General features: G+C 33.7%; 1 protein-coding gene across 1 annotated transcript in view; it reads left to right on the top strand.

Annotated features, from left to right (window-relative positions):
* The first annotated feature begins 510 nt into the window (after positions 1 to 510).
* Lsd-1 (lipid storage droplet-1) overlaps positions 511 to 20205 on the top strand; it is a 109123-nt gene continuing 89428 nt past the window's right edge. Inside the window, exon 1 of the mRNA XM_069824184.1 lies at positions 511 to 645. The gene's annotated coding sequence lies outside the window, so the exon portion shown is untranslated. The remainder of the gene's footprint in view (positions 646 to 20205) is intronic.

Genomic DNA, 20205 nt, shown 5'->3' with positions numbered 1-20205 from the left:
GACTAAATTACACATTAAGTCATAACGGATGTGCAAAATGAATTACAAAATATGAACCATGCTAAGTTCATGGTCATTTATTTTCGTAATAGAGTACCGAATCTTTCAAAGATTTGTCCAATAGGAATAGTCTTCATACAGACAGATAAAAATTAAAGAAAATACTGACGAAGTCTGGAACGCATCCAAAAACTATTACTTCATTCCATTCAAACATGACATTTAATTTTGTTACATATCAGGTATCGGCGTTAACTGAAGGAACACCTTTGAGTGTACTGATATTTTCGACATAAACCAGCTTATGAAATAGGTTTCGTAGGAACGCGATACCTTTTCTTTTTATAGATACGACAGGGGTATTTACGAATTGTGCATATTTTAATGTGTTACATTTACTGCTAGCAATGGAGGCTCTTTCAAGTACAGACTGGTACTTGTTGTGAATGGTATTCTGAGGACAAGTTTAGTTGCCAACTTATCAGATAATAATTTTTTTGACTGGTTGTACTCGCCCTTCAGCCTCTAGGGTCACTCCACGGGTCACCACTTCCGAATCCGCTTCATATCACGTCGGCCCATACAATAAACAACAGTGGCAAGGATTCCTCGGTTTGAGATACACACTAGTGCAGTTAACGACAGGTAAGTGCAACATAATAAGAGAAACTGTTACAATTTTAACATAATTTACTACAGATATCATTCTCAGCATGATACTGCTCACGCAGGGGAATCTATCTGCATGATGACCACCTTATCTGTTCACCCACTCATCCAACTATCTACCTATTTGGACTCATTTTCCGCTTATCCAACACTGTGGAGTAACTGAACGAGTTAAAATTCTTGTTGGGATAGTTTACCTGGTTGAGGTTTTTTCCGAGGTTTCGTATTTATTTATTTATTTATTTATTTATTTATTTATTTATTTATTTATTTATTTATTTATTTATTATTTACATATTTTCTAATTTACATATTTATATATATATATTTATTTTATTTATTTAACATTGTAGAGATAAGGCCACCAGGTTGCGCCTATCCACCACTGTAGAGTAACTTAACGAATTAAAATTTTGGTTGGGACAGTTTATCTGGTTGAGAAATTCGGGTTTTACTTTTTTTTCATTTTATATAATCTTTATTTTTTTATTTAAGTCCGATTTTTGTTTTAGTTTTTATTTAATGAATTTTATTCTTGCTTATTTATTTGCTGTTGACATTTTTTCCGAGGTTTGGTACTTAGTATTTATTTATTTATTTATTTATTTATTTATTTATTTATTTATTTATTTACTTACTTACTTATTACTTATTTATGTATTTACTTATTTTCTAATTTATTTATTTATTTATTTATTTATCATTGTAGAGATAATGCCACCAGGTTGCGCCTATCCACCACTGTAGAGTAACTTAACGAATTAAAATTTTGGTTGGGACAGTTTATCTGGTTGATGTTTTTCCCGAGATTTTGTACTTAGTATTTATTTATTTATTTATTTATTTATTTATTTATTTATTTATTTATTTATTTATTTATTTATTTATTTATTTAACATGGTAGGGATAAGGCAATCAGGTTGCGCTTATGCACCACTGTGAAGTAACTTAACACGTTAAAATTCTAGTTGGGACAGTTTACCTGGTTGACGTTTTTTCCGACATTTGGTATTTATTTATTTATTTATTTATTTATTTATTTATTTATTTATTTATTTATTTATTTATTTATTTATTTATTTATTTATTTATTTACTTAACATGGTAGAGATAAGGCCATCAGGTTGCGCGTATCCACCACTGTGGAGTAACTTAACGAGTTAAAATTCTGGTTGGGACAGTTTACCTGGTTGACGTTTTTCCCGAGGTTTGGTACTTAGTACTTAGGCCTATTTATTTATTTAACATGGTAGAGATAAGTTCATCAGGTTGCGCCTATCCATCATTGTGGAGTAGCTTAACGAGTTAAAATAATTCTGGTTGGGACAGTTTACCTGGTTGAGGTTTTTTCCGAAATTTAATTTTTAGTATTTATTTAACATGGTAGATATAAGACCATCAGGCCTTCTCTTCGCCTCTACCAGGGGATTACAAGTAAAATATGAATAATACAATTAAAGCTATAATTACTGTACAATTAATAATAAATTTACAATTACAATATAAATCGAAGTACTAAAAAATTATCTGATTATTAAAGACTAGACAATATATTCTAGAAGTTAAGAACAACGAAAGATTTTTTTTACTTATGTACAAACTAAAGGCATAATTATCTATATAGTGATTAAATTACCGAGTATTTAAATTTTTTATGCCAGAATGTGAGAAATATTTACAAGAAGCCACGTCTGAACGAGTCTCAATTAATGACCAAGTGCCTAGAAACTTTGCTTTTGAATTCAGTTTTATTTTCGACAGTCCCTGATGCTAGCAGGTAGCGAATTCCAGAGTCTTGACACAATGAGTATGAGGAGGTGCGATGGGATGGTATTGTTTCATGGCGAGAACGTGTGTTCATATCATGATGGGAAGAAAGAAAGTGAAGCGAAACGACAAGTATGAAGGAATAGGGCAGTTCATGATCTCAAGGAGAAAAAGTGAATATAAGTTTCTTCTTTTATCTAGTTGCTTCCAGGGTTGGGGTAATATGATCATATTATTTGTGAACAGTGCTTACGAAAACGAAACATACACACAAATTATGAGCACGTTGAAGTTTAATTCTGTTATTGCTGGAAAGGTCAGTCAGTAAAATGTAGGCATAGTCAAAATAGGGCTATATAAGCGTCTACACAAGAGACTTGAGTTTTTTTCTCTCAATCGAGTCAGAATTCCTCAGTAAAGTTTGGCGTTGGAACTCGGACTTATTACATTTATATAAAAGAAACTACCCTATTATAGGTGGTAAGTTTAGGTAAAATTAGTAACTTCTCTCATATGAAACAGATTTGCATCAAACTTTATACATAAGGAAAAATTGATTTAATCTAGCGTTGTTTTTATTTGTTATTTTACGACGCTTTATCAACTGCTATGGTTTCTAGTGTCTGAATGAGATAAAGGTGATAATGCCAGCTATACTGTAGCCATTCTAATAATTTTTCAACAGAAAAATTTCTATACTGATAATGAAGATATTGGAACGCTGTATTTTATTTTTTGTGTTTGGACAGGTATTAGTACATCAGTTAGACTATTAATAAGTGCAGAACTTGATCAACATGCTTACTTACTTACATACAAATGTTTTTTTAAGGAATGCGGAGGTTCATTGCCACCCTCACATAAGCCCGCCATCGGTCCCTATCTTGTGCAAGATTAATCCAGTCTCTATCATCATATCCCACCTGCCTCAAATCCATTTTAATATTATCCTCCCATCTACATCTTGGCCTCCCCAAAGGTATTTTTCCCTCCGGCTTCCCAACTAACAGTCTATGTGTATTTCTGGGTTCGTCCATATATGTTACATGCCCTGCCCATCTCAAATGTCTGGATTTAATGTTCATAATTATGTCAGGTCAAGAATACAATTTGTGCAGTTCTGCGTTGTGTAACTTTCTCCGAGCAACATGCTTAATTACTCAAAGTGATGACGACTAAATTTGTAAAGTACAGGTACCGTACAAAATGGAAAAAATTGGTATCAATTCCTTATTTTTAGAAAATAAAAAATCAGTGTATAGAGATGTGGGATTTAGGATTAGACTAGCAGATGGAAATCTGTCTAAATTGATTGACCAATCGAGAGGAGTGAGACAAGGTGATATTTTAGGTAATGTGGTAAATATGAATTTTTCTTTTTCATCTGTTCTTCTTCCTCGTCCTTCCTTCTTCACTACCTCCGCGTTCTTCTAATCAGTTTGATCTCCTTGGATCTCCTTTTTCATCTGTTCTTCCTCCTCTTCTTTCTTCTTCACTACCTCCTCATTCTTCTAATCAGTTTCATCTCCTTGGATCTTCTTTTTCAACTGTTCTTCCTCCTCGTCCTTTCTTCTTCACTACCTCCTCGTTCTTCTAATCAGTTTGATCTCCTTGGATCTTCTTTTTCATCTGTTCTTCCTTCTCGTCTTACTTCTTCACTACCTCCTCGTTCTTCTAATCAGTTTGATCTCCTTGGATCTTCTTTTTCATCGCTTCTTCCTCCTCGTCCTTTCTTCTTCACTACCTCCTCGTTCTTCTAATCAGTTTCATCTCCTTGGATCTTCTTTTTCAACTGTTCTTCCTCCTCGTCCTTTCTTCTTCTCTACCTCCTCGTTCTTCTAATCAGTTTGATCTCGTTTCATCTTCTTTTACATCTATTCTTCCTCCTCGTCCTTCTTCACTACCTCCTCGTTCTTCTAATCAGTTTGATCTCCTTGGTTCTTCTTGTTCATCTGTTCTTCCTCCTCGTCCTTTCTTCTTCTCTACCTCCTCATTCTTCTAATCAGTTTGATCTCCTTGGATCTTCTTTTTCATCTGTTCTTCCTCCTCGTCCTGTCTTCTTCAATACCTCCTCATTCTTCTAATCAGTTTGATCTCCTTGGATCTTCTTGTTCATCTATTCTTCTTCCTCGTCCTTTCTTCTTCACTACCTCCGCGTTCTTCTAATCAGTTTGATCTCCTTGGATCTCCTTTTTCATCTGTTCTTCCTCCTCTTCTTTCTTCTTCACTACCTCCTCGTTCTTCCAATCAGTTTCATCTTCTTTTTCAACTGTTCTTCCTCCTCGTCCTTTCTTCTTCTCTACCTCCTCGTTCTTCTAATCAGTTTGATCTCGTTTCATCTTCTTTTACATCTATTCTTCCTCCTCGTCCTTCTTCACTACCTCCTCGTTCTTCTAATCAGTTTGATCTCCTTGGTTCTTCTTGTTCATCTGTTCCTCCTCGTCCTTTCTTCTTCTCTACCTCCTCGTTCTTCTAATCAGTTTGATCTCCTTGGATCTTCTTGTTCATCTATTCTTCTTCCTCGTCCTTTCTTCTTCACTACCTCCGCGTTCTTCTAATCAGTTTGATCTCCTTGGATCTCCTTTTTCATCTGTTCTTCCTCCTCTTCTTTCTTCTTCACTACCTCCTCGTTCTTCCAATCAGTTTCATCTTCTTTTTCAACTGTTCTTCCTCCTCGTCCTTTCTTCTTCACTACCTCCTCGTTCTTCTAATCAGTTTCATCTCCTTGGATCTTCTTTTTCAACTGTTCTTCCTCCTCGTCCTTTCTTCTTCTCTACCTCCTCGTTCTTCCAATCAGTTTGATCTCCTTGGATCTTCTTTTTCATCTCTTCTTCCTCCTCGTCGTTTCTTCTTCACTAAGTCCTCGTTCTTCTAATCAGTTTCATCTCCTTGGATCTTCTTTTTCAACTGTTCTTCCTCCTCGTCCTTTCTTCTTCTCTACCTCCTCGTTCTTCTAATCAGTTTGATCTCGTTTCATCTTCTTTTACATCTATTCTTCCTCCTCGTCCTTCTTCACTACCTCCTCGTTCTTCTAATCAGTTTGATCTCCTTGGTTCTTCTTGTTCATCTGTTCTTCCTCATCGTCCTTTCTTCTTCTCTACCTCCTCATTCTTCTAATCAGTTTGATCTCCTTGGATCTTCTTTTTCATCTGTTCTTCCTCCTCGTCCTGTCTTCTTCAATACCTTCTCGTTCTTCTAATCAGTTTGATCTCCTTGGATCTTCTTTTTCATCTGTTCTTCCTCCTCGTCCTTTCTTCTTCAATGCCATCTCGTTCTTCTAATCAGTTTGATCTCCTTGGATCTTCTTTTTCATCTGTTCTTCCTCCTCGTTCTTTCTTCTTCACTACCTCCTCGTTCTTCTAATCAGTTTGATCTCCTTGGATCTTCTTTTTCATCTGTTCTTCCTCCTCGTCCTGTCTTCTTCAATACCTTCTCGTTCTTCTAATCAGTTTGATCTCCTTGGATCTTCTTTTTCATCTGTTCTTCCTCCTCGTCCTGTCTTCTTCAATACCTTCTCGTTCTTCTAATCAGTTTGATCTCTTTGGATCTTCTTTTTCATCTGTTCTTCCTCCTCGTCCTTTCTTCTTCTCTACCTTCTCGTTCTTCTAATCAGTTTGATCTCCTTGGATCTTCTTTTTCATCTGTTCTTCCTCCTCGTCCTTTCTTCTTCAATACCTTCTCGTTCTTCTAATCAGTTTGATCTCCTTGGATCTTCTTTTTCATCTGTTCTTCCTCCTCGTTCTTTCTTCTTCACTACCTCCTCGTTCTTCTAATCAGTTTGATCTCCTTGGATCTTCTTCTTCAACTGTTCTTCCTCCTCCTCCTTTCTTCTTCTCTACCTCCTCGTTCTTCTAATCAGTTTGATCTCCTTCGATCTACTTTTTCATCTTTCTTCCTCCTTGTCCTTTCTTCTTCACTACCTCCTCGTTCTTCTAATCAGTTTGATCTCCTTCGATCTTCTTTTTCATATTTCTTCCTCCTTGTCCTTTCTTCTTCTCTACCTCCTCGTTCTTGTAATCATTTTGATCTGCTTGGGTCTTCGTTTTCATCTGTTCTTTCTCCTCGTCCTTCCTTCTTCACTATCTCCTCGTTCTTCTAATCAGTTTGATTTCCTTGGCTCTTCTTTTTCATCCGTTCTTCCTCCTTGTCCTTTCTTCTTCACTATCTCCTCGTTCTTCTAATCAGTTTAATGTTCCTGGTTCTTCTTTTTCATCTGTTCTTTCTCCTCGTACTTTCTTCTTCACTACCTCCTCGTTCTTCTAATCAGTTTGATCTCCTTGGTTCTTCTTTTCCTTCTGCTCCTCCCCCTCGTCCTTTCTTCTTCAATACATCCTCGTTATTCTAAGAGTTTGATTCCTTCGTTCTTCTTTTTCTTCTTGCATTACTCCTAGTCCTTTCTTCTTCGCTACTCCTCGTTCTTTTTCTCTTTTCTACTCTTTCGTCTCCTTCCATCCTCTTCTTCTTCCTCTGTGTTCTTGTGGTTCTATCCTCCTGTTCTTCTTTCTCATCCTTTTCTCCCTTATTTTTCTTCTTCTCTGTTATTTATTATGTTCTCCCTCGTTCGTCTTACCTTAGGAACCACTGTTATAATCTGAAACACAGAGTCTGCCATGATGACGTGTAATATGATTGTTTTTCTCAATGGACTTGTCGTTGCAACACTGCTCTATTGACCTTGGAACATAACACAATGGCAGGGTTGTGACCCGAGCCGGATGTTATTGTCAATGTGGTTTATTGACTTGACTCTGCTTAGTTCGATCGAACTATGGCGCAGAGAGAATGACGATAACTAGCTTCAGCGGCAGAACTATCGATATATTTTAGGAATACAGGCACGAACAATGACCATTTTCCTACAAATGAAGGAGACGTTTAATTTGCCACCAGAAATCCATTTCAGGGAACACACATGGTTCATTACGCTGCAATATATTTGAAGGGTTCAGAACCATAGTGGGCCAAGCGCCATTTACTAAAACCGTAGAAAACAATGGTTAAAATGAAGTTATTAACACAATTTAATGGAAACTTATAGCAAGTAATATAAAGTATACATATTAGAACTAAATTATATGTCAATCTTCATTAAACTATGATATTCACTTAACTTTAACCATTGCTTTCTCCGTTGTAATAAATGGCGCTTGGCCCACTATGTCTCTGGACCCTTCACAAAGTTATGGCTGACTCTTTGTTTGAGGAAAAACTTTCCGTTACAGAAAAAAAATGACACAGTCACTAAATTGGCAACAATGGCCACCACGAGCTACAGACCACAGCCTTCTATACTTGTAAGCATTCCAGGGGTTGACTTAGCAAATAAACGTGTTTAAATACACGTTGAATGCAGTTCCTGAAGGCTGTAGTTGAGATTTACGAAGCAAACAGATAATACTCTTTGTTGTGAAGAAATGTATGAACAAATTTTTACGGATCACATTTTTTCACGACGGTAAATCAGTTTTTATGAAAGTGGAGTTTTCTTCCCCATGTGAATACACAAGTTAAATTGTAAAAAAATAATAATACTAGCATTTTATGTGTTTCATTTGTGTAGCAAATTATTTGCAATAAGGATCCGAAGTATAATTTTCAATCATCTAAAACTCATTTTTATGACATCTCCCTTTACCCATACACCTCGAATTAAAATGGATGTTAACAGCTACAGTAATAACAATAACAATACTTCACTTTATAGCAATAAATTCAAAAAACGAATATAAATGATATAAATATTTTAAATAATGTAAGAAGTAGCATGAAATTCCCGTACCATATATTTACCAACTCGAAAACTGGCAGCGGATAATTTAGTGTACAAAAACATTAGAACAAAGCCAATCATCATCATCACCACTTCATGCTTTTGGATCTAGTGATCCGTTGCGGTCTCTGTGTTTTCACAAGGAAATATTTTCTGCTAACTTCGATTTTACTTTGAATGTCTTTCTTTTCGTTATAGAATAAATAGTTGAAGGCACAGAACTACAACATACTTCAAGTTTAAGCAGGTACTCCGAAAAATGAAAGACACGATTCTACAAATCGATGGCTGAGGACCAGATTGTTCTAAGTCCAACTTTTTATAAGAAAGAAATCTGTGTTTCATTGTGTTCCAGTTCTTGTCTGCATATATGAATCGAACAAAATTGTAAATATTCCTCTCCATAACGTTGCTATGAAGCTATTCCAAATTGTTTCATGAAGCTTTGAATGTCAGGAGCTTAAAATAGCTCTTCTGAAAAAAAAATAATAAAATGGGCTTAGAACAGTCTGGTTCTGGGCCATCGAAATGTCATTGTTTATCATTTCATTAAAACCATTATACCTGAGATACCTCCTAAATTTCTTTGCCATAATAAAAGTGTAAAGCATAGCATTTAAAATCCCTTGATTATTAAATAAATAAACATTGACAACTTCACTATCTTCCTCTTTCTTCAAACAATCAGTTCTGCTGCTTATCGAAATATTTTAGTAGCTGTGCTTGACTGCTAAAACTTAGTTGAGTAGCTGCAGGTCACCTGCAGCCAAGGTAATCTGCAGCGAAGATCGAACGGCGAACTCTGCAACTTCCTTCGATTTCTTCATTTCATGACACAGTATGTAGTCGTATTGACACAGTGACAGTCTAACGGTCCAACTACATTCAGCTGTTTTGAACGTTAGCCATTTTGTTGCACGTTGTTGCCATGTGAGCGATGCATGATAGGAAACGCCTCAGTGACTCTCGAAGTGGAAAAGAAAACGTCTGAAGCTCGTTTTGCTTTATTTTGTGGAAAAAAGTAATATAAACATGTATTCCGTTTTGTCGTTATCAGTAGTCTAACTCAGACACACTACGCCTACGCAGCGTGCTACACTTTGTAATCAGTGGAATAAAATTATTACAATTAAACTCATGGTTAATTTTACAAGGCTCGATTGTTATCCTTTTACGGTCGACCTACATTTCTTATTACTAGTCTATTATTATTATTATTATTATTATTATTATTATTATTATTATTATTATTCACCATACAAGGATTAAGCCATAGGCTCGTTCCGGTTTCATGAAAGCTAGATTTGTTAAAATTGTTCAGACCATCTTCAGTGTGGGCGTCCAATATTTCTCTTTCCATAAGGTCTATAATTTAACAACAATTTTGGAAATCTTTCTTCTGGCATTCTATCAATATGTTGTTTCCAGGCGTTCCTATATTTAACTATTCGATCAGTGAGTATGAAAATATTTAATTCTTTTCTTATATCTTCATTTCGTTTTTTATCTAGTAGAGTACAGTATACCCTGCTATATTTCTTAGAAATCTCATCTCTATTGCTTCCAATCTTTGTTCTTGTCTCTTGGTGATCGTCCAACATTCCGATCCATACATTAATATAGGAACAGCCATTACTTTATAAAATTTCATTTTTGTTTCTTTCCTCGTATTTTTAAGGGTTCTTTTAATAGTGCCACACATCAGATTAAATTTATTTATTTTGTCATTAATATCTTCACTTTTAATATAGCACAAGTTAAAACCTAAATATTTAAAACTATTCACTTGCTCTAAAATTGTATTATCAATTACTATTTTTGCTCTTAAGGAATCATGTCCTTTAAATGCTAAAATTTTAGTTTTATTCATTGATATTCTTAAATTATAATTGGCACTTATTTCTTCCAATGTAAAAATGGCTTTTCGTAGATCATCTTCAGAACTGGAAATCACTACTTGATCATCGGTAAATAATATTGTATCTAACAATATATTATTTATTTTAAAATGTTTATTTAAACTGATCTGCCATTTTAAAATGACTTCGTCTATATATAAATTAAATAAAGAAGGTGATAGAGGACACCCTTGTCTGACACCACGATTTATTAGGCCTACTACCTTTTTTTGCTCTTTTGATTTAAAACCTATTTCAATTGCAATTTTATTGTCTACGTATAAATTTTTAATAGCCGTGATCAAATGTTGTGGAATACCTTTATTTCTTATTATATCCCATAATTTTCTTCTATTTACCAAATCAAAAGCTTTTTCATAATCTGTAAATCCTATATATGTTGGGATATTGAATCTATATGTTTTTCAAATAATTGAGTTAAAGTGAATATACAGTCGGAACAGGATCTTCCCTTTCTAAATCCATTTTGAACATCCAGAATAACATTTTCTACAATTATGTTTAAACGATTTTTTAAAATATTGGCAATAATTTTATAGCATATGTTCATTAGACTTATTCGTCTATAATTAGAACAGTCTTGTCTGTTTCTTTTTTTATATATGGGAGATATTTTGGCGATTCTCCATTCCTCGGGCATATATCCAAATTTCCAGCATATGTTTATAAGGTCTAGAAGCGATTCTTTAGAGATATGGATGCATATTTAATTTATTATTATTATTGTTATTATTATTATTACTATTATCATTATTATTATTTTGTTATCAGAACTCGTACTTTAAGTCTACAATATTGGTTTATTATAAGAAATGGTTAAATTATTTAATTCAGCGCTTTTCCTATAGTCTACATTTTTTTTATTACTTGTTACGTAGAATATACGGAGTGAACCGTAAGTAATATCATTAACGTTATTCTTTGAGGTATTTAAAACAAAAAAGTTTAATGCAATTTTGATCGTTTTTTTTTTTTTTTTTTGCTTATTTTTCGAGGTAAAAATTGTTTCATGTGACATATTTCATAGAATGTTTTTGGAAAAGCATTGATTTAATTCCCAATATGCTCAATAATTTAAGAGAGTAGTATATTGTGATAATCAAAGATTGAAAGAATTTTAGTTTAGTCCTTGAAATGTGCAGAAATTTGATCCAAACTAATGTAACTTTTCGTTCTGTAAAGGATATTTAAAACTAAAGGCTGGTTCACAAAAAACCGGGAACGGAAAGACAACGAGAACGAGAACGGAAATATTGTTCAAATAAATGTATTCAAATGTGAGCATTCACAATAGTTAAGTGTGAATGCTCACATTTAACTACATTTATTTTAACATTATTTTTGTTCACGTTCTCGTTGTCGTTTCCGTTTCCGTTTTATTGTGAACCAGCGTTAAGACTTTTCACGCAACCGATGAAATTTCATAAGCCTTCTCTCACTTCTTTTTTTTCTCCTGATACTTCAAGGTCATATTTATAATAATGTAATTAAATGTAAATTAGGAAAATATCTTATGATGAGTTGCCAGACCTAACGCTTTGCAAATATTTAATGGAATCTGTTCCACTGTATTTATTTTTATTATTTTTTTTCTTATTTTTATTGTGTAATCATGTAAATCGTGTTTATTTGTCACTTAACGCCAATATGTATCCCACTGTGTTGTTTTTTTATTATTAATCTATTTTTTGTGTACATTTTATTCAATTGTCGGTTTCTGGTTTAATTATGTAAATCCTGCTTAATTGTAATCTAATACTAATATGTATACTAATGTGTTTATTTTTATTTTTACTGTGCACATTTTTTATTGAATTATCGGCTTCTGTTTTTATGTGATTCGTATTTGATTCTAACAACATTAATATGTATTCCACTATGTTTATTTTTATTTTATGAGGTAAATTTTTATGTAACTACCTCTTTTGATCTCATTATGTACCTAAATTGTATCAGTATGTAATTACTTAATTCCGATCCAGTTTTATGTTCAACTATATAAGCAAGTTTTAATCCTGGTTGAGTGTAAGAGAAGGCCTTACGGCCTTAACTCTGCCAGATTAAATGAAGTCATTATTATTATTATAATACATCTGAAAGTCTGATTAATGGAATATGTAGCTAATGGGTGACGTATGCATTGGAGGTGGAAAGGAACTGGCCACTATACCCCATTACCTCCTGGCTTAGTTGCTTCATGAGTGATGCCTTATTGGTGTTACTTAAGAGGTTCAAACCTGTCTTCGGAAAGTTGACTAAACAATATTCATAATACATTTTGTGTAATTTAAAATAGATTTTTGCATATTATTTTCAGATTGTTAAATGATCCTCGATCATAAAGTAATTACAATGAAATACTCGAATGAAATTTATTTCCTAAGTTGTTCCCTAGGAGTGTTTTCTGTTTCACTTTCGGATCAGATCATCAATATGTTAAAAAGTTATAACTCGCCTATCGAGTGTCTCTATTCTAAAGTCGACAGATACCATCCTCGGTCTTGGCCAACTTTTAAGATGGTACTTTAGAGGGCTATGACCACAGGTTAAGTAGGTCAATGTCTGTTATGTACTGTATGTTGCGTTTTCTTGAACACTTGTGACGCGATTCCCCACCCTCTTTGTCAATGAAAATCAAACATGATACGAAAAGTAATTGCTTACAGTACATGTGTAGTCGTGTCTCATGATGAAAGGTGAATAATGACGAAAACTCGTGTTTGACACGTGTGTTTCAAGGGCGTGATAAAAACGTCACTAAAATGCTGGTTGCAAGCTAGTTTTGGGAGCTGCCTTTGCAACTTTCAATTTATTCCTACTGGCACAAATATTTCTGTATTTAAGTTATATTTTCACCACTTTTCAAGGTGGGTTTAACTCTATAGTAATGTTTTTTTTAAGAGCCCTTAGTCTATTATTCTGTCACCACCGAGAACAAACCCTAGTAATGCCGTACTTCGATTATTGTGACATTCTGTTAAGTAACCTAAGTTCTGAACTGTCAGACAAGCTACAGGGAGAGCGGCAGATACGTGTGCAACATCCAACGATATGATCACATATCACCGTCCTTCGCAGGTCTTTCGTGGCTCCGACTCAAAGAACGTAGAACTTTACATTCTTTGTCTTTACTCTTTCGAATTCTGCACACCTCAACACCTAATTACCTTTCGTCTCGTTTCTCTTATCTATACTCTAACCACGACGAAAATACCAGATCACTTATCTGTGGCACGCTAAGTATACCTCTTCACTGAACATCTTGTTACTCCTCATCTTTTACAGTCTACACCTCGCGACAATGGAATTCCTTGTTACAAAGTATTAGGGGCTACAAGACAATAAACACTTTTAAAAATAGCTTAAAGGACAACCTTCTTAGCATTTCACTCTAATTATACAGACTTTAACGGCACTGACTACATGGTAACTTCTTTCTTTAGACTATCATGCATCCTCGTAGCGCTGTATTTTCACAATTGTCGCATAATAATCTTTTCTTATTATCTAATATTATTTGAAATACATTAACATTCTATCTATATTAGTTTAATTCTGCTACACAGTTTGTATTTCATTGTTAATTAATAGTTCATAGTATTTTACTGTTTTACTCATAAGTAACTTTTGTATACACGTAACTTTTATCGAAATCAAATTGTTGTAATCTTTGTAGCTTGTAAGTTCATTCATATGTATGTATAGTCTACTTTTTACTGGTTGAGTGGAAGAGAAGGCCTTACGGCCTTAACTCTGCCAGCTGAAATAAATTATTATTATTATTATTATTATTATTATTATTATTATTATTATTATTATTATTATTATTATGTTAAGAAAATTAATTTGAATTTCTTGTAGCCTAATTATTTACTAGGTAAAGATAAAATTATACAAGTGACGTTAATTTTCTAAAGGAGGGACTTTCTGCGTCCCGCCTCGAATCGAAATTTACATGAAAATAGGGACATGTACCGCCAAGTGGCAACTCTGCTCTTGGGGCACCTCTAAATATCAATCTAGAGAAAATAAATGTATATTGCATTGTTCTTTATGATGTCACCCCGCAACTTTTCCTGGTATTACATTTTGATTCCATAAACTTCATATTTTCACTCCACCCTAGAGTACAAGTATGAAACCTAAGATGAATATTGGGAAAAGCGAATTTTGACCCATCTTGTACTCATGTTACGAACTCTGGGTAATTTCTGTATTTGACAGCATCACGTGTTGAGATGTGATGAAGTTGATCTGCTGCAAATCTGACGACACGTCCGGGCGTTATCTCCCCGGACTTTGCCCTGCGAGGTGCTACACAGTGATACAGCGTGTCTCGTCAACCATGGACCCTGAACCAAACTCCACGCCTTACACACACTACAGCACGTATTTGGTTCCGTGCGCGGGATGCCTCTAGTCATGTCTGACGTATTGTTGCGTCACAAGCATCAGGAACCAAGGCAATATAACATGAGTCATTCACAGTGGTATTTGCTTCCAAACGGCCACAGTTTGAATTTTCTACAAATAAATTAAAAGAGAGAATTTACAAGACAAATTTGTTGCACTTGAAATATTTCTCTCTTGCCTCGACCAGTTTGAATTTTCTACAAATAAATTAAAAGAGAGAATTTACAAGACAAATTTGTTGCACTTGAAATATTTCTCTCTTGCCTCGACCAGTTTTACTATTCATAACACTGTTATGCAACCATTTTGCTAAAGAGAAACTGTTTATATTTTTCAGTTCCTCACTATGGATAGTTTCTAAAAATACTGTTCTTATTTTCGAAGTTCATGAAAATGTCTAAATACTGAAATTAGTATATAACTTTAGATAGATTATTATTATTATTATTATATTATTATTATTATTATTATTATTATTATTATTATTATTATTATTATTATTATTATTATTATTATTATTACGTCAAACCCGGTAATTTAGACATAATGGAATCACTAAAATGTTATAAAACAACAAATTAAAAATTATGAACAAAGTATTCCTAAATTTCATTTTTCTTGCTTAATAGCCTATTGCTATAAAACTTGGAAAAAAAAAATTCACTTCATTTCTACATTTATTCTTATATTATTTCCTTGAAACTGGTAGGTTAAGCTTTAAATGTGTGTTTCTTTAGTGAAAATAAAGTCTCTCAAGTGTTGCAATAAAATTACTTCCTGTTGAAATGCACCGCCAAACAGCAGAATTCGTCCACACCTGTGGAGTAACGGTTAGCGTAGCTGGCCGCGAAACCAGGTGGTCCGGGTTCGATTCCCGGTCGGAGCAAGTTACCTGGTTGAGGTTTTTTCCGGGGTTTTCCCTCAACCCAATGTGAGCAAATGCTGGGTAACTTTCGGTGCTGGACTCCAGATTCATTTCACCGGCATTATCACCTTCATCTCATTCAGACTCTAAATAACCTAAGATGTTGATAAAGCAGAATTCCAAAACAGCTCAACATTTCGAACGCCATTTTGGACATCTATTTACTTCACTCCTAAATTTCCTCTTTTCTTACCTCTTTCCATAAATTTATTTCTATAATACTCCTACAGCTATAGTAACCCCCGATACTACTCCCAACCCAGAACCAAATTTCTTATTGTCTGACTTAACTTCTGTAACCGCAGTTTTATTTACTGATTAATTTTATGAACCCTAATTTCATTTCTTCTTTAATTAATTCTCTCATCTCTTCGCTCTTCACACTCATTGGCCCCGGATTCATTTCAATTTCTCCCATTTTTAATATGATCACTATGACTGCTCCAATCGGCCATTTTAAATCTTTCTTCTCCCCGATGTCCCATCTTCTCTCTTCTTTAACTCTTCTTATGCTGAACCTTCCAAATCTTGATTTATTTGCATACAAATCCACACCCATTTTACTTTCGTCTACTGTTGTTCCTGTTGTCCGACGATCCTTTTTTAGAATAGCTTAGAGCAGTGATGAAAAGCAAGCGCATTTTTCTGACCTTGACGTCGTGCGCGGGCATCAAGCGCTTAGTACGAAGAGGAAGGGTTGTGTGTATGAATAAGCAGCCTGTTGGATTAAGAAATCAGTGGTGTACAAACTTCAAACGGAACGTGAAATTTTATGTCATTATTTTTATATGACTTCTTTCTGTTTGATATTATCTATATTGTCTGTAAAACAGAAGTACTAACACCTATTTCTTAATATTGCAGTTGTTTTTTTAAATGTTAATAACATAATAAAGAGTTAAGAAGGAATATTCACATAAATTGCATAGTAGTACAACTATACTGTACTAAATGGATGATACACATCATTCATAAAGAAAATGATATCCCAAAAAAAGAGATTGAGTATGACGTGATAAGTTGGAATTGACATTGATGGTACTTTTAGCCTTATAAAAGTAATCAATAAACTAATCAAAACAATATTACAGTACAAAGCAAAGTTACCTATGTTTTAAGTGTAACTAATATTCCACAACAAACCTCTTATCGCATTATGCTTTTAAGGTGATATTGATGAGCAACTTAATATCATCAGGATATTAAATTATTTTCTCGAAATCTGCTGAAGCTATAGAGCTGACATTTTTACAACACATGGGCACATATCTTTTGCTTATGATGTAACAGTAGTTGCTTTGTTAATTCATTTCCTTACAAACAATTTCCATGCGAATATTTTCAAAAATTTTAATACACTATCTTCAGTAATAATTATTTACGGTATATTAGATTTACGAAAACTTTCTGTAAGGCTACTAAATAAATAGGCCTATATCTGAGAATTTCACTTTTCTATAAAAAAAAAAGTTGAAAAAATATTTCTTTTGAATAAAAAAATCAAACTTGTAAAAAATGAGCATTAAAATTAAAACTTACATTCTTATAATGCACTTACACTTCTCAGACAAATCTAAAAATTAATATGGATACAGTTTTAATAAGTTTTCTTTCCTTTATCTATTGAATCAGTGCTGGCCATCCCTGAATATAGCTCGACCAAGCGGCATATACTACCTCTTTCGTCTGTCTCTTTCCTTTCCGCTGTTAAGCGCTCAGGCTCTCCTGAGCTCTAAAGAGCGCGCTTGCTCCTATGGGCATCAATTGACATGACTGGCTTAGAGCATCGCTCTCTCTCTCTCTCTCTCTCTCTCTCTCTCTCTATGTTGACTCTGCAATTCATAGCAAGACAGTACGTCCACTCGGCTTGATTTTCAGTTGCTGACTGATATTTTGAATTTATCTATTCTGAACATACACAATTTTTATGATTGAAGAAATTATCGTTTAAAGCATTCCTTTCTTTTTTTCTCAGGTATCATTTTATTTTCCTCCTATTCTTGGGAAAAAATTAATCCTCATGACATATTCTATTGTAACCTCTTTCAGAAATGACATATGACTCACTATCATATTTTAAAACTATTCCGTCCACCACCTCATAAAAGCTGAAACTAGCCTGTTTTTTTTTACGTTACGTCACATGATTCCTACGGCTTGTTTTTTTTTTTTTTTTTTTTTTTTAATGGTATTTTGCTTGCAGTACAGTACTACGTAAGCCTCACAACGAGATTGCAGGATTCAGTTGCATCATAGAGTAACAACCTCCATCTTAGGAACAGTTTTGTCAATACTTACGGGTTAAGTACCGTACAGTCCTGATCAGTTAACGGGCATTTCGCTGAAGATTATACTATATGCACATACCTACACAGGATGATTCTGTGACTTTGTTCTAACTTTTAGTCATGAAAAAGGTGCTCATTATGAGCTAATGATAGATGATAGTCAATAGTATATCGATAGTTATGACTTCAACTATCGATATTATCGATAGTCAAATTGTTTTCAATACTGTCGATAGTTCCCGCTATTATTGATAGTATCGAAAAAAAGGAAGATAATTCATAATATTATAAGGGTTTCGAACTGGAGTTGGGCAACACGATTCTTTTTCAGGAGTCGATTCCAACGATTTAATCAGATATTACGAATCGTTTATAACGATTGACGGTTCGTTCACAACTGATCCCAAGCTGTGATTCCAAGTAGTGTTTTTAATAATAAATTATCAACACCCACGACTCTTCCCTTAGCAATCAAGAACAGAATATAAACGTTCTACGTCTGCATCTAGGTGACAGAGTAAGCCCGGGAAGGATAGGGCCCCTTTATAAATTAGATTTGAGACAGTGGATGATCTCTTTCTCATTGACTGGATCTACATTAATCTACGAAGTTATGCAAGATAGTGTCCTTATTATAATTTATAAACTTAACCTTACTATCAAGTATATTTTTCGCACTATATCCCTATATTATATTATACTACTTTGTTGTTCTAAGAAATATTTTGTCAATTAACTGTTTACGTATAATTTATTTAGCATTATTTCAATCTATATTTATGTATGGTATTATAGGTTGGGGTGGAACTTATAAATCCAACCTATATCCGTTAATTTTACTACAGAAAAAAGTATTAAAAATTTGTTTAAAAAAGCAGAAAGATTACTCAACTGAATTGTTGTTTAAACATTTCAAATTTTTCACCATTAAACAAATTTATTATTTTATTTTATTAAAATATTTTCACAGAAATCTTAATAACTTTGAAAGGTATATACATAAATATAGAATAAAAATACGAATTCTCTGCGTTTGTCTGAACCTAAATGTGAAACCAATGCAGCTTTTTACCATAGCATGAGTCAAGGTCCCAGATTATTAAACAAATTTTATTCTCATATTATTTTAACCACGAATCCTCTCCAAATTAATAAAAAATAAAAGAATTTGTATTGGATTTATAGTTTGGGTTTAAACATATTAAACACTTTTTAATCTGTATTTACTCTCAATTTTAATTTTATTTTTGTCTATCCCTCCTGAGCACGAGTCTTACTCATTGAGGAGTGGGCTAGTTTATCTTACATTGTATTAGCTTGTATTCATTTCAAACTTACTATCAATAAAATAAATAAATTTAACTACTACACAAATTTCAGGCAAGTACCGGTACGCACTATTTTTCGTACTTAACCAAACAAATCAAGTATTTTGTTCCCACGCATCCGTTTCTTTTATCATACACCATCACCAGGGGAAGGTACTTATGGAGATTAATTTTAGTATTTGTGTTTTTAGTATTGGTGTCGGCGGAGATTGCTGGAGATTGGTTTATTTTGTACTCTTGGCGGAGATTAATGCAAATTTTGGGAAAATACAATTATTTTGGAATTGGACTAGGCCCTATTAACTCAGTATGAATATTACTTTCCAAATAATTAATATTAAAGGTTCGTTGGATTCTGGTAAGAGTGCGGTATGACCAAGAGGCAATATTTGTTGGATTGAGACTGTATTTAACACATATTCATTAAAAATGAAAAAAGAAAATAAACTTGCAGCTCTCAAATTAACACTTTCAAATTATTAGTGAAATGTTGAATTCTCCATCTTTTGAGTTCTCTAATGTAATCAGAACACCTGGAATACCATGTAAAATAGCCTACTTGGATCTATTACAAATTCAGGCGAAGAAAAAAAAGAACTCAGAATCTGAAATTCGCTATAAAACGACGCAATAGTAATAATTCGCGAATGTGTTCATATTTCGTTATTAGAATTTTATTTCACGTTTTGTCGCGATTGATTTATTCGCACATTATTAATCAGAATCACTTAACTCGTAAAGACTAGTAAAAATTAATTGTATATCTATTATGTCGTGATTTTCGCAGTCTATAAATACCCGGCCCTGACCATCATCCACAACTAAGTAATTTGGCCAGAAGTATCTGTGTTCACTGGGATCTTCATTTCCCTAGGAAAGACGTCTTCCAGAAGTGTAAACTTAATCAGTGAAAGATGAAACCTTCTGCATCCTAACAAAGTGGAAATGCTTATTTTAATAAGAAACTTATTCTTGGAACAATGGTCAGATGTTTAAAAAAAACATACGAGTATAATGATGGGTAATGTTTCGACTTTAAGGACAGATTATAATATTGTGTGTTATTGGAATGTAGCCCTAATTAAGATTAAATTCAGTGTAAGGTATATTATTATATTAATAGTTC

The sequence above is a fragment of the Periplaneta americana genome, chromosome 4 (assembly GCF_040183065.1).
Source record: "Periplaneta americana isolate PAMFEO1 chromosome 4, P.americana_PAMFEO1_priV1, whole genome shotgun sequence".
NCBI lineage: Eukaryota > Metazoa > Arthropoda > Insecta > Blattodea > Blattidae > Periplaneta > Periplaneta americana.
This window is presented reverse-complemented; position numbering and strand designations above follow the sequence as displayed.